This window comes from Molossus molossus, unplaced genomic scaffold, assembly GCF_014108415.1.
Source record: "Molossus molossus isolate mMolMol1 unplaced genomic scaffold, mMolMol1.p scaffold_m16_p_10, whole genome shotgun sequence".
NCBI lineage: Eukaryota > Metazoa > Chordata > Mammalia > Chiroptera > Molossidae > Molossus > Molossus molossus.
This window is the reverse complement of record NW_023425345.1, coordinates 103620512-103635889: the sequence shown is the minus strand read 5'-3', so window position 1 is coordinate 103635889 and position 15378 is coordinate 103620512. Positions and strand designations below refer to the sequence as shown.

At 42.6% G+C, this 15378-nt stretch overlaps 1 protein-coding gene and 2 pseudogenes across 1 annotated transcript in view; 1 reads left to right on the top strand and 2 right to left on the bottom strand.

Annotated features, from left to right (window-relative positions):
* MPHOSPH8 (M-phase phosphoprotein 8) overlaps positions 1-15378 on the bottom strand; it is a 70511-nt gene that overhangs the window by 40076 nt on the left and 15057 nt on the right. The gene's annotated exons all lie outside the window — the stretch shown is intronic.
* On the bottom strand, positions 3248-3984 carry LOC118623488 (annotated as a pseudogene).
* On the top strand, positions 3965-4767 carry LOC118623245 (annotated as a pseudogene).

The following is a 15378-nucleotide window of genomic DNA, read 5'->3' as shown; positions in this document are numbered from 1 at the left end:
CCAGAGGTGTAGTCCTGGTTGTTGATGATGACATCAGTGACATCATCAAACACCAACTGCACACTCTCAGTGTTGGTAGCACACAGTGAACTGTGTGCAGAGCTCCTTAGTGTCCTTGCATTTGTCCAGGTCCTTAGACTCAGTCTGAGAGTACTTCTGGCTGCTTCACAGTACTGTCAGACGGTGTACTTAGGGAAGCAAATGAATGTGCCAGTAGGCCTCTGGTGGATGCAGGTGCTGTCAAACAGCCCCAGGCATGTAGTTAATGTCCTCATTCTCCCCAGTTCCAGGGCACAGGTGCTAAAGGTCAAGCAGATAATTTCAGTGGCATCGTCCAAGCAGAGTATCTGCTTCTGCTCAGACTGCTGATATCCCACATCAAATGTCTTGAAGTGCAGGTGCTTGTGGGTGAAGTTCATCTGTAGCACATCCCACTGTGTTTAGATCTAGTCACTCTGCGAAGCTCCAGGCCATTCAGGTGGCAGCAGCAGTGCTGCTGAGCCTGATGACCTCGGCCTTGCAAGATAGTGCAAAGAGGCATCATCCACGGGAGGGGTCAGCAGTCACTCTGAAGATTGCCCGTGGCTTTGACAACGGTCATGATGAACTGGGTGGTGTTGCTGTAGACAACTGCCCAGTGCAGACACTCCTCCTGAGTAGCTGTCCTCATGGATAATCTTCATCTGCTTGACAGTGGTGCTCTTCCCCTCCCAGCAGCCTTTGGTCTTTTGGTCTTCCCACAAGCCCTTGTTGAGCCTCCACAGAGCCCCCAGCCAGGATAGACCCCCCAGCACCCACTCTGGGTAGCATTCCCCAATTTTGTTTTTGTAAGTAAATCTGTAATATCTTGTGCATCTCTTATTAGGTTGTTAGAATAAATTTCCCAAAGAGAAACCAGTGGGATCAAATAACAAACCATTTAGTGGTGATTAGAACACACTGCCCAATGCCTTCAGAAAAGACACCTCAATGGACACTTCCACCAGATAGGGGCCCATCTCTTTATATCAGGGCCAGCACTCTCTATATCAGGGCCAGCACATCAGCAGAGCCTGCCTCCTGTTTCTGCTCATTCTGTGAGCTAAGCATGGTTTTACATTCTTAAAGGATTGAAAACGAATAAAAAAAAGAACTACATTTATATCAAGTACTTTACAATGTTCCATGCGCTAAGACTTAAAATTTATTAGCTCATTTAATTTTTTAAATGTATTTATTTATATTATATTTACTGGGGTAACATTGGTTTCAAGTGTACAATCCTATAATACATCTTCTGTATGCTGCATTGTGAGCTCACCTCCCAAAGTCTTGTGTTTGAAGCCCTTTACCTTCTTCCACCTCCCCCACCCACTTTGCCTCTGGTAACCACCATTTTGTTGTCTGTATCTGAGTCTGTTTGTTTAGTTCGTTTGTTGCTTTCTGTTTAATATCAACATATGGGTGGAATCATAAGGTTCTTTTCCATCTGACTTATTTCTCTTAGCACAATATTCTCAAGATCCATCCATATTGTTGCAAACGGCAATATCTCATCAATTTTTATGGCTGAGTAGTGTTCCACTGCATATATGTACCATATCTTCTTATCCATCAAAGGCTACTTAGATTGTTTCCATGTCTTGGCTACCACGAACAATGTTGCAATAAAGATAGGGGTACATATATCTCCACAAATAAATGTTTTCAAATTTCTCATCATTTAATCGTTACAACAATGCTATGAAGTACTATTACTCATTTTATTGATGAGGAAAGTGAAGCTTCTAGACAGAATAAGTAGCTAGTAAAGATTATTGCACAGTTAATGAGAAGCGCTGAAGTTCAAACCCAGGGCCCAGGCTCCTAACTTACTTCTGCACATGAAGTTTTCCAATACTGGAGGGTGACTTTGTAAATGCCAGAGGCAGACACAGGCACTACATTCTAGTGAGTTCCCAAGAGGGATGCTGATTGTCTTTAAGAGAAGGAAGGTTTTTTAGAAAAACGAGGTCACATTTCTACCATGATAGGAAACACTAACTTTAAACCACATTTTACCTCTCAGCCCACAAGGTCTAAAATATTTATTATATGCCCAGCTGGGTGGCTCACTTGGTTGGAGCATTATCCCATACACCAAAAAGGTTGCAGGTTTGAACCCCATTGGGGCATGTATGGGGAGCAACCGACTGATGTTTCTCTCTCACACCAATGTTTCTCTCTCTCTCTCTCTCCTTTCCTTTCCTTTCTAAAAATCAGTAAATAAACTCTTGGGTGAAGATTAAAAATAAAGTATTTACTATATGGTGATTTAACAAAAAAGTCTGTTGACTTCTATACCACATCTACTTATAGAATTATCATTAAGCCACTTGCATTTCTTCTTTTAAAAAATTACCTGTTGCCCTGGTCAGTTTGGCTCAGCGGTTAGAACATCGGCCTGCGGTCCCGAGAGACCCGGGTTCGGTTCCCGCTATGGGCATATACCTTGGTTGCAGTTTGTCCCCGGCCCTGGTTGGTCGTGTGGGTGGCGGCCACTCGATGTGTCCCTTTCACATCGATGTTTCTCTCTCTCTCCCTCCCTCCCACTCTACCTGAACAAAAAAATGGAAAAAATGTCCTTGGGTGAGGATAAAAAAAAAATAAAATAAAATAAAAAATTACCTGTTATGTGTCCACTTTTACCACTGCTATTCAACATAGTACTGAAAGTTCTAGCCAGAGCAATTAGATAAGAAAAAGATATGAAAGTCATCCAAGCTGAAAAAGAAGAGTAAAACTATATTCACACATGACATGATTCTACATATAGAAAATCCCAAAAAAGCCTCAAGAAAATGACTAGATCTATTAAGTGAATTCAGCAAAGTTGCAGGGTTCAAGATGAACACAGAAATCAGTTGTTTTGTGGGGGCATTAAAAAAAAATTTTTTTTCTTCTCACCACCTAAGTCCTTTTATCTGGGCTAATAATCAAATTAACAGATAAACAGGACAAAATCAAATTTTAATACATGCACATGGGGAATTCAAATAAACATGAAAATTCCAAAGACAGTGGGGCAAAATGAGGTATACGTGTCATTTTGGACAAAGGAGAAAGTGGGGGGAAGGATTCTGGGATTTCAACAGAGAATTAGGCAACTCACAGGTAGCAAACAAATTCTTGCTAAGCAACTCAGAAACAATGAGACAGAGAGGACTCTAGTGAACAGATTTTTGCATGGATCCTTCCTGTCTACCATACTTAATTCAATGTGCTCATGTGTGTATGCTAAGGTGAGTATGCTTAAGGTTCCCTTCTTTTTTTTCCACTTATGGACATTTTAATGAACTCCCCTCCATGTGACTCCACCAACACCATCAATCTTCTCAGCTCTTCAGCCTTGCCAATACCCTTAATATCCTCCTCAGCATTTCTGCTGAAGAATTTACAAGCTGCTTTTGGGAACTTCCCTCCATGTGGCTTCAAGCTACCAGGACACAGGCCCCACCAACACCCTTAACCTTTTCTTCAGCTCTTCTGCTGAAGAATTTGGCTTTTACAATGACAGGCTGCTTTGGGAGCTTTCCCTTCCCCAGAACTTTGTAGTAGCCCGACCACACCACATCAATGATAGGAGCAGCTCGTCTTGTTTTTGGCAGCATTTACCCATGTCTGTTCACCGACCAAGGTCCACAATTTATCAAGGTTGACAGTTGGGCAGAAGCTCTGGTTCCTCTTTAAGTGGTAATGCCCCATACCAACTTTTCCGAAGTAACCTGGGTGATATTTGTCGAGGTTGATTCTGTGATGATGCAAGCCTCCAGCATTACCTCGGCCTCCTGGGTGCTTCCTGTACTTGCCGATGCGGCCGTGGCCGTGGCGCATGTGGCCCCGAAGTTTCTGGGTCTTCCTCAGTCTGGATGTCATGTTGGTGGCCGAGACACAAGAGCTTAAGGTTCCCTTTTTCAAGCAGGTTTTTCTATCTGAATCTCTTTAAGAGATCCAATATGAAGCTGAGACAATAACCAAATTGTGGAGAACTTCAGTAGAAACTGCTCTGTGAGCATATGTAAAAGAACGTTATCTGAATGGTGTCTGCACTGTATATGGTAAAAAAAAAACAAAAAAAACAAAAAAAAAAAACTGATAGACAGGAAACCATTATTGCAGGCATAGGAAACCACCAATCAGTTCCAAGCAAAAAACCTTTGTAATGGCCACTGGACATCAGAGTAAAAGTTTACAATCACTCCTTCAACCACCCAAGTAGTTGGCATCTTGAAAATTCAGGTTCATTATTATGAAGATGGTAATGTTCAGCTAATGAGTCATAAAGATATACATTATTCCCTAACATTGTCTAATAAGGTGCAAACAGGAAAAACATTTAGTTTATTAAAAAAAAAAATTTTTCCTTCATTGATTTTAGAGAGAGGAAGGGAGGGGGGTGAGAGACAGAAACACTGATGACAGAGATTATCGAGTGGCCACCTCCTTGCATGCCCCGCACTAGGGATCAGGCCCACAACCTGGGCACGTACCCTGACTGGGAATCGAACCGGTGTCCTCTTGGTGCATGGGTTGACACTCAACCACTGAGCCACACCAGCTAGGCCAGCAAAAACATGTATAGATTGTAGAAGCTGCAGAAAATGAATACCAGACTGCCACCAGTGAGAATTATCAGACAATGTCAGACACTACTTTCAAAGCCTTATGTCAACGGTTGCCAGTTACACTAAGATTGATTGGAACAAGATCCTTAGCTACAAGATTGGCAGAGATGCAGATTGCATATGATGAACACTGCATGATCGGATAATTGTAGTGTCTTTATGGTTTGTTTGTTTTTTTTTAATCCTAACCCGAGGATATTTTTCCATTTATCCTCAGATAGAGTAGAAGGGAGAGAGAGAGAGAGGGAGAAAGACATCAAAGTGAGACACATCAACTTGTCACCTCCTACTGGACCCCGACCAGAGCCGGAGACCAAACCACAAACAAGGTACGTGCCTTTGACCAGAATTGAACCTGAGACTCTTTGATCTGCAGGCCGACACTCCAACCACTGAGCAAAACCAGCCAGAACGTCTTCATGGTTGTAAAAAAATTCAATGCAAAGACAACAGACTTCCAGTCGAGGTGGCAGTGTAGGTAAACGTGGTACATGCCTCCTCCTACAACCACATCAATATTACAACTAAACTACAGAACAATCATCATTCAAAACAGCATGAAACTGAGCTGAATGGAAGTCCTACAACTACGAAATTAAAGAAGAAGCCACATCAAGACTGGTAGGAGGGGCAGAGGTGCGTGCAGGCTGGTCCTTCCCAGGTGTGGGGGATAAAAATCAGGAGGGATACTTCTGCTGAGAAGGTCCTCCCAAAGGAATGAGGGGTTCCAGCCCAACACCAGGCCCCCCAGCTCAGGGTTCCAGTGCCAGGAAGAAAAGTCCCCATAACTTCTGGCTGTAAAAACCAGCGGGAACTGAGGCTGAGGGAGGCTGAGAATGCTGGAGTCCCTGGTAGTTCCTCTAAAAGGGCCAATGCACAGACTTACTCAGACTCACTCCTTCTGGGCTCCTGCAATAGGGAGGCAGACTGAAAGGCACCAGAGACATATGGGGAAGAACTGAGTTGTTTGGCATTAGGACGAGAGTTGGAGAGGTGGCTTTCTCTCAGACAGACATGCTGGCAGAGGCCGCTAGTTCCTTTGGCAAGCCTTCCCCCAAAGGGCAGGCAGGCAGGCAGGAGCCATATCTGGGACTCCAGCAACCTGGCTCACACTGCTGGCCCCGCCCTTGTGATTCCCTGAGGCCCTGTCCACCCAATTTTCGGGCCCACTCAAGCTATTTCCAAGGGTTTTACATAGGAATGGCCTGTCTAGGCTCCTGCTTTGGATTTTCCTAAAATCTCTCAAACAAATTAGCATCTACCCTCAGCGAGACCCATACCTCTCCCTAAGTGGCCCCAGGCCTGGCACTAGCAGCAGCCAACCTTGGTTCATAGCTTGGCCTTGCTTGGCCACCTTCAAGCTCAGCACAAGATGCAGCCAACTGAAGATAGCTTTGTAGCTTATGCCTGGTGGCCCCCGGTAGAACACAGGAAGTGGCTGACCTCGGCCTGAGTCTCCTGGGAGGTGCCAGAGCCACACACCCAGTGGATCACCTTGAAGTACCACCACCCAACCACCTCCACAACCAACACACTCAAGGGGTGAACTCAGTGGGTCCCAGAGCCCTGTTGAAGTAAGTTTTGCTCTATGTGGTGGGCCCCTGTACAGCTGATCCTCCAAGGTGGTCAGAAGCCAGTGGTCACAGCCAGTCCTTGCAGCTGATCAGCCTGAGTAAATCCCTCCCATTGATGTGCCAATAGCAGTCAAGACTCAATTACAACTGAAGGTGCACAGCTGATGCAAGGGGTGCATCTCAAGAGCCCGGCTGGGGTGATCAGGGAGGCTGTGCCCTATAGGACACCTACTACAATAGGTCACCCTAGGAAGCCTAGGAGACATAGCAGCTCTACCTAACACAAAGAAAAAAACACAGGGAGGCAGCCAAAATGAAGAAATAAAGAAACATGTCCCACATGAAAGAACAGAACACAACTCCAGGAGAACTAAACAAAATGGAGATGAGCAATCTAACAGATGTAGAGCTCAAAACACTGCTTACAAGGATGCTCAAGGAACTTGGTGAAGACCTGAAGAGCATAATAAAGGACCAGTCAGAAATGAAAGATTCACAGTTAGAAATGAAGGATGCACTAACAGAAATAAATAATTTACAGGGAATTAATAGTAAAGTAGGTGAAGCCAAGAAGCAAACTATCGATTTGGAATATAAGGAAGCAAAGCACACCCAATCAGAACAGCAAAAACGAAAAAGAACCCCCCCAAAATGAGGATAGTGTAAGGAGTCTCTGGGGCAACTTAAGCGTACCAACATCTGCATCATGGATGGGGGTACTGAAAGGAGAAGAGAGAGAACAAGGAATTGAAAACCTATGTGAAAAAATAATGACAGAAAACTTACCTAACTTGGTGAAGGAAACAGACATACAAATCCAGGAAGCAAGAGACTCCCGAAACAAAATGAACTCCAAGAGGTGCACACCAAGACACATCATAATCAAAATGCAAAAGGTTAAAGACAAAGAGAGAATCTTAAAAGTAGCAAGAGAAAAGCAGTTAGTTACCTACAAGGGAGCTCCCATAAGACTGTCAGCTGATTTCTCAAAAGAAACTTTGCAGATCTGAAGGGAGTAGTAAGAAATATTCAAAGTGATGAAAAGCAAGGACCTACAACCAAGATTAATCTATCCTGGAAAGCTATCATTTAGAATTGATGGACACACAAAGAGTTTCCCAGGCAAGAAAAAGCTAAAGGAGTGTATCCCCACAAAACAAGTATTATATGAAATGTTGAAAGGTCTTCTTGACAAAGAAGATAAAAAATATGAACAATAAAATGGCAATAAATATATTATCTACCAACAATTGAATCTACAAACAAAACGGACAGGCAGAACCAAAAACAGACTCATAAGTACAGAGAACATTTTGTTGGTTGCCACATGGAAGGAGGGTTGGGGTGATAGATTAAAAGGTGAAGGGATTAAGAAATACAAATTGGTTATTAGGCTGATGAACTTCAGAGGGAATGGAGGAGAAGTGGAAAAAGATAAACCAAAGAACTTAAAATGCATGTATGCATAACCAATGGACATAGATAATAGCATGGGGAAGGCAGGAGGGGGATGGGAGTGGGGAGAGGGAGTCAATGGGGGAAAAGAGGGGACACATTTGTAACACTTTCAACAATAAAGATACATTTAAAAAAATTCACTGCAAAATTATTCAGAACCATCAAGCTACCAAGTCAGAATGGCTGTTGCCATTTAAAGACCACTGTAATTAGTTTGGTTAGAGCACAAAGATTAGCTAATCAACCATTCTTCACTTTTTTGTTGTTGTTGTTCAAAGGTTAAAAATCAGTTTAGTTTAAATGTCTTTCACTTTTTGTTATGCTTTTCTAACAATGAAGAGATGATTCCTCCAGTTTAACATTAAAAGTTTTGAAGTGCTTCAAAAATATTTTCCTTACCATAACCCTGAAATAGTTGTCTTTTGGTTTATGAAGTATGTAACTTTTGATATTTACCCAATAATGGACATTCCAGTTTAAAGTGGTTGATAGATTTAGCCATCTATGCTGCTAAAGAAACTGTCTACCTGCCCCATCAACTCTTCCATTTACATAAGACTGCTATTAGAGGGAAAGCATTTCACTAATAGTGTTTAAAGCTTTCAACAAAAGCCCTGGCCGGTTTGGCTCAGCGGTTAGAGCGTCAGCCCACGACCAGAGAGACCCGGGTTCAGTTCCCGCTAAGGGTGCGTACCTGTGTTGCAGTTTGTCCCTGTCCCCAGCTCTGGTTGGTCGTGCGGGAGGCAGCCACTCGATATGTCTCTTTCACGTAGATGTCTCTCTCCCCCCCCCCCCGCCCCCGCCTTCCTCTTTCTCCCTCCCACTCTATCTGGAGAAAAAAAAAAAAGGAAAAATGTCCTCAGGTGAGGATAAAAAAAATGGGCAAAGGACTTTACTAGACATCCAAAGACATATAAATGGTCAAGAAGAACATGAAACAATGTTCAATATCATTAGTCCTTAGGAAAATGGACATCAAAATCATAAGACATGTCCTGGCCAGTTTTGCTCAACGGTTAGACTGTTGGCCCATGGACTTCAGGGTCGTAGGTTCAATTTCCAGCCAAGGACAATACCTGGGTTGCAAGTCTGATTCCCAGCCCTTGTTGGGGTTGTGTGGGAGGCAACCAATCGCTGTGTCTCTCACATTGATGTCTGTCTGTCTTTCTTTCTCTCTCTCTCTCCCCCCCCTTCCCTCCCTCTTACTCTATCTAAAAAATAAAATAAAAATAAAAATAAATCAAAGGAAAAATATCCTAGAGTATTAACAAAAAATAAGTAAGTAAATAACCATAGATAGTACCTCACACCTACTAGATGACTAACGAAAACATGGAAAATAACTTGTATTGGTGAGGACGTGGAGAAATTAGAACCTTCTTACACTGCTGGTGGGAATATAATATGCTGCAGTTGCTGTGGAAAACAGTTTGGCAATTCATCAAAAAGTAAAACAGAATTACCTCATGACCCAGTCAATACCACTCCCAACTAGATACCCCAAAGTATTAAAAACAGAGACTCAAACAGGTATCTGTACACCCATGCTCAGTGCAGCACTGGCCAAAAAGTAGAACCAACCAAAGTGCTCACTGATGGATGATGAGTGGACAAAATATAGTCCATCCATACAACGGAATGTTATTCAGCTTTAAAAGGGGAGGAAGCCCTGGCCAGTTTGGCTCAGCGGTTAGAGCGTCGGCCTGCGGTCCGGAGAGACCCGGGTTCGGTTCCCGCTAAGGGCACGTACTTTGGTTGCAGTTTGTCCCCGGCCCTGGTTGGTCGTGTGGGTGGCAGCCACTCGATGTGTCCCTTCATGTCGATGTTTCTCTCTCTCTCTCTCCCGTCTTCTCTCTCCCTCCCACTCTATCTGTACAAAAAATGGAAAAATATCCTCGGGTGAGGATAAAAAAAATAATAATAAAAATAAAAGGGGAGGAAATCCTGACATATGCTAAAACATGAACAAACCTTAAGAAATTAAGCTAGGGCCCTGCCTGGTGTGGCTCAGGTGGTTGGAAGTCATCCCCTACATTTAAAAAGTCATGGGTTCGATTCCCAGTTGCGGTGTGTACGGGAGGCAACCGATCGATGTTTCTCTCTCACATAAATGTTTCTCTCTCCCTTTCCCTTTAAAATCAATAAAAATATATCTTTGGGTAAGGATTAAAAAACACAACATTAAGCTAGGTGAGATAAGCCAGTCACAGAAGGACAAATATTGCATGAGTCTACTTATATGAGGTACCAGATAGGTAAATTTGTAGAAACAGAAAGTAGAATGGTAGCTGCCAGGGGTTACAGGGAGGAGGAATATGGAGTTATTGTTCAATGGGGGCAGAGTCTCAGTTTAGGTATGTTAGCATAGGTAGCTAGATATTAATAAAGGAAGGGAGTAAAGGGAATCAGACATTAAGCATAATCAACTAGGGAGCATAAGCCTGCTTAACCAGGAAGCTACAGCTTCAGACACTTCAGGAGCAGCATTGCCCCCACTGAGGGGATTAACACCCCTTCCTCCCCTATATAGAGAGGAAGGACCGCTTTTCAATCCCCCCTGCCCACTTGCACACATGTGCGATAGAAAACAAGACAGCGACTATAGAAGCCTGTCAGTCTAGCCTGGGAAAGGGATCTGACTGAGTAAGAGAATGACCCTGAAAGATCTAGGAAACAGACTGGTTAGGGGGTGGAACCATCAGAAGCCCACAAGAGCTTGGGGAGGTGATTGGTTATTTTGAAAAGGTCCCCAGACCTTCCCAAACCTGAGATAACATAACCCCAGCTAAAAAGAAATTCCCTCCTGAAAGGGTTAATAACGTTTTAGAGTAAAGGCAAAAGCTTGCAAAAGGCAAAAACTGTGAAAAATGCATTGCTTGCATGACCTTTGCTCGGTCTCCTGTTGAGTACGGATTATCTGCAAGGCCAGAAACCACCCAGCGGATACGGGATGAGATACCAGACCTGTCCAACTGCAAAGTGGACATTGGGACATGCAGAGTATGCCAGCAGGAACTGCCTGAAGCTAAAAGTGGAGTATATAACCTACACCCAACAGTTATTCGAGGCTGACTGCTTTTTTGGGCTCAGCCTGTCCGCCTGAACCCAGGCACATGCAATAAAATCGTTTGGCTCTACATTGGCCTTGCATTATGGATGTGATCTCCCAGGAGGTCTGTGAGGATCACGAATAAGGGGCAACGGCGGCCCCTGGAAGTCCTCCAGGCCTCCTTTTGGACTGGGATCGATCACACCCTCAGCCGGAGACAGGACCTCCAACTCTTCCTGCCTATTGAGCTTCAACGCCAGACACTAATTTGCTGGTAAGTGTTTTTGCCTACTGATCTGATTCTCTGGGCTGCCTATTATCTCCTGTCCAGGAGAGCCAGGTCTCAGTCACGTCTGTGTGATTGTCCCTCCCAAAGTCTAACACTGGTTGGGACACACTCCTCGGGAACCAGGTTCCCTCAGCTCACCATATATCTAGGGACGCCTGATATAGGTGAGCTGCACGTCTCTTTACTCTAGCGTATATGGGCGATGCCTTCCTCTACCACTAGTATATCCGTCAGACTGCAAGACTGTGACATCTCACAATGCAACATGGAAAATGCTCTACCTTCCATCCCTCATACAACACCCCAAGGATGTCTTCTAAAAATAAATAAATAAATAAATAAATAAATAAATAAATAAGAACCTACAGACCCTAGGGCTCGCTCAGGACTTAATCCCAAGTGACTCATTTTTTTGCTTATATATATATTTTTAATCCTCACCTGAGAATATTTTTTCCATTTTTGTTCAGATGAGCGGGAGGGAGAGAGAGGAAGAGAGAAACATCGATGGGAGAGAGACACATGTATTGGTTCCTTCCTGTACGACTCCAACCAGAGCCAGGGACAAACCACAACTGAGGTACATGGCCTTGACCGAAATCAAACCTGTGACTCACTGGTCTGCGGGCCAATGCTCTAATGGCCGAGCCAAACCGTCCAGGGCCCAAGTGACTCATTTTATACTGCAACACTGCATGGCCTCAGTACAAATCAAACAATGGGTCACAATAGCCTGAGAACGGCACTTTCGATTTCAACATTCTCACTGACCTAGACAATTTCTATCAAAGGCAAGGAAGGCAGCCCTGGCCGGTATGGCTCAGCGATTGGAGCGTGGGCCCAAGAACCAGAGTGTCCCGGGTTCATTCCCACTAAACGCACGTACCTTGGTTGTAGTTTGTCCCAGGCCTCAGTCAGTGTAGGGTAGGTGGCAGCCCCACAATGTGTCTCTCTCACGTCCATGTTTCTCTCTCTCTATTCCTCCCTCTCTCCTTCCCACTCTACCTAAAGATAAATGCAAAAATGTCCTTGGCTGAGGAAAAAAAAAAAAAAGGCAAGGAAAATGGTTTGAGGTGCCTTATATCCAGGCCTTTTGTACACTCAGAACAAGCCCCTCATTTTTTAATTTAATTTTTAAAAATTTTATTTTTGTTACAGATGTTTCTCCTTTTTTACTCATCGACACCCTCCTCCCCAAGCCCCCCACCCCATCCCCAACTTTGTTGTCCACGTCCATTGCGTATGCATACACGCATATAAGTTCTGTGGTTAATCTCTTCCCACCCCCCACCCCCCCCTTCTGAGGGTTGTCAGTCTGTGCCCTACTTCCGTGTTTCTGGGTCTACCCTATTCCTCAGGCTGTTATATTCAATATATTCCATATATAAGTGAGATCATGTGGTATTTGTCCTTTTTCTGCTTGGCTTGTTTCACTTAGGATAATACTTTCTAGGTCCCTCCATGTCGTCTCAAAGATAAGAGATCTTTCTTTCTTACAGCTGCACAGTATTCCATTGTGTATATGTACCACCACTTTTTTATCCATTCGTCTACTGATGGACACTTGGGCTGTTTCCAGATCTTAGCTATTGTACATAGTGCTGCTATGAACATGGGGGTACATATATTCTTTCTGATTGGTGTTTCAGGCTTCATAGGATATATTCCTAGATGCGGGATCACTGGGTCAAATGGAAGTTCAATTTTTAACTTTTTGAGGTAACACCACATTGTTTTCCATAGTGACTGCACCAGTTGCATTCCCACCAGCAGTGCACTAGAGTCCCCATTTCTCCACACCCTCGCCAACACTTGTTGATGATTTGTTGATGGTGGCCATTCTGACAGGTGTGAGGTGATACCTCATTGTTGTTTTAATTTGCATCTCCCTGATGATTAGTGATGTTGAGCATTTCTTCATGTCTCTTGGCCACTCGTATGTCCTGTTTGGAGAGGTGTCTATTCAGCTCCTCTGCCCATTTTTTAATTGGATTCTTTGTCTTCTTTTGTTGAGTTGCATGAGTACTCTACATATTTTGGAAATTAACCCCTTATCTGATGTATCATTGGCAATGATGTTCTCCCATACAGTGCATTGACTTTCCATTTTGATGGTTGTTTTATTTTGCAGTCCAGAAGCTTTCTGGTTTGATGCAGTCCCTTGTGTTCATTTTCTCCTTTGTTTCTGTTGCCTTAGGTGATGTATCAGTGAAAATTCTGCTGCGTATGATGCCTGAAATTTTGTTGCTTACATTTTCTTCTAGAATTTTTATGGATTCATAGGTCACATTTAAGACCTTTATCCATTTTGAGTTTATTCTTGTGTATGGTGTAAGCTGGTGGTCTAGTTTCATTTTTTTGGATGTAGCTGTCCAATTTTCCCAACACCATTTATTAAAGAGGCTGTCTTTACTCCACTGTATTCTCTTGCCACTTTTGTCAAATATTAATTGAGCATATTGCCTTGGGTCCATTTCTGGGTTCTCTATTCTGTTTCACTGGTCTATATGCCTGTTCTTGTGCCAGTACCAGGCTGTTTTGATTACAATCGCTTTGTAGTATAACCTAATATCAGGTATTGTGATCCCACCTACTTTGTCCTTCTTTTTCAAAATAGCTGTGGCTATCCGGAGTCTTTTTTTGTTCCATATGAACTTTTGAAGTATTTGTTCTAGTTCTGTGATACAGGTCGTTGGTATTTTGATGGGGATTGCGTTGAATCTATAGATTGCTTTGGGTAATATGGACATTTTGATGATGTTAATTCTTCCAATCCATGAACAAGGTCTGTACTTCCACCTTTTTATATCTTCCTCTATTTCTTTTGTCAATGTCCTGTAGTTTTCTGCAAATAGGTCCTTTACTTCATTAGTTAAGTTTATTCCTAAGTATCTTAATTTTTTTGCGGCGATGGTAAATGGGATTTTTTTCAGTTTCTTTCTGTGAGTTCATCATTGGTGTGTAAGAATGCCATTGATTTCTTGACGTTAATTTTGTATCCTGCTACTTTGCCAAATTCATTTATTAAGTCTAGTAGATTTTTGATGGAGTCTTTAGGGTTCTCTATGTATAATATCATGTCATCTGCAAATAATAAGTTTCACTTCCTCTTTTCCAATTTGGATCCCTTTTATTTTTTCTTCATATCTGATTGCTGTGGCTAAGACTTCCAGTACAATGTTAAATAAGAGTGGCGAAAGTGGACATCCCTATCTTGTTCCTGTTCTCAAGGGAAATGTTTTTAGTTTCTGCCTGTTGAGTATGATGTTGGCTGTAGGTCTTTCATATATGGCCTTCATTATGTCGAGATATGACCCCTCTATTCCCACATTGCTGAGCATTTTTATCAGAAATGGATGCTGGATTTTGTCGAGTGCTTTTTCAGCATCTATTGATATGACCATGTGATTTTTATTCTTCATTTTGTTTATGTGGTGTATCACATTTATTGATTTGCGAATATTGTACCAGCCTTGCATCCCTGGGATGAATCCCACTTGGTCATGGTGAATAATTTTTTTGGTGTATTGCTGGATCCGATTTGCTAGTATTTTGTTCAGGATTTGGCATCTACGTTTATCAGGGATATTGGCCTGTAGTTTTCTTTCTTTGTAGTGTCTTTTTCTGGGTTTGGAATTAGAATTATGCTAGCTTCATAAAACGAGTTTGGAAGTCTTCCTTCTTCTTGAATTTTCTGAAATAGTTTGAGAAAAATGGGTGTTAGTTCTTCTTTGAATGTTCGGTAAAACTCCCCCGTGAAGCCATCCAGGCCTGGGCTTTTGTTTGCTGGGAGAGTCTTGATTACATCTTCAATTTCTTCTGTTGTTATTGGTCTGTTCAAGTTTTCTATCTGTTCCTGGTCCAGTTTTGGGAGACTGTGTATTTCTAGAAATGAGTCCATTTCGCTTAGATTGTTGAATTTATTGCCATATAATTGTTCATAGTAGCTGTTAACGATCTTTTGTATTTCTGTGGTGTCAGTTGTTACTTCTCCTCTTTCATTTCTGATTTCATGCATTTGGGTTCTCTCTCTTTGTTTCTTGGTTAGTCTAGCTAAGGGTTCATCAATCTTGTTTATCTTTTTGAAAAATCAGCTCTTTGTTTCATTGATCCTTTGAATTGTTTTTTTGGTTTCTACGTCATTTATTTCTGCGCTGTCTTTACTATTTCCTTCCTTCTACTTGCTCTGGGGTTTTCTTTTTGTTTGCTTTCTAGTTCTTTAAGTTGTGAGGTTAGACAGTCAATTAGAAATTTTTCTTGTTTCTTGAGGTAGGCCTGTAGTGCTATGAACTTCCCTCTCAGAACTGCTTTTGCTGCATCCCATAGATTTTGTGTTGTGTGTTCACTTTCATTGGTTTCCAGGAA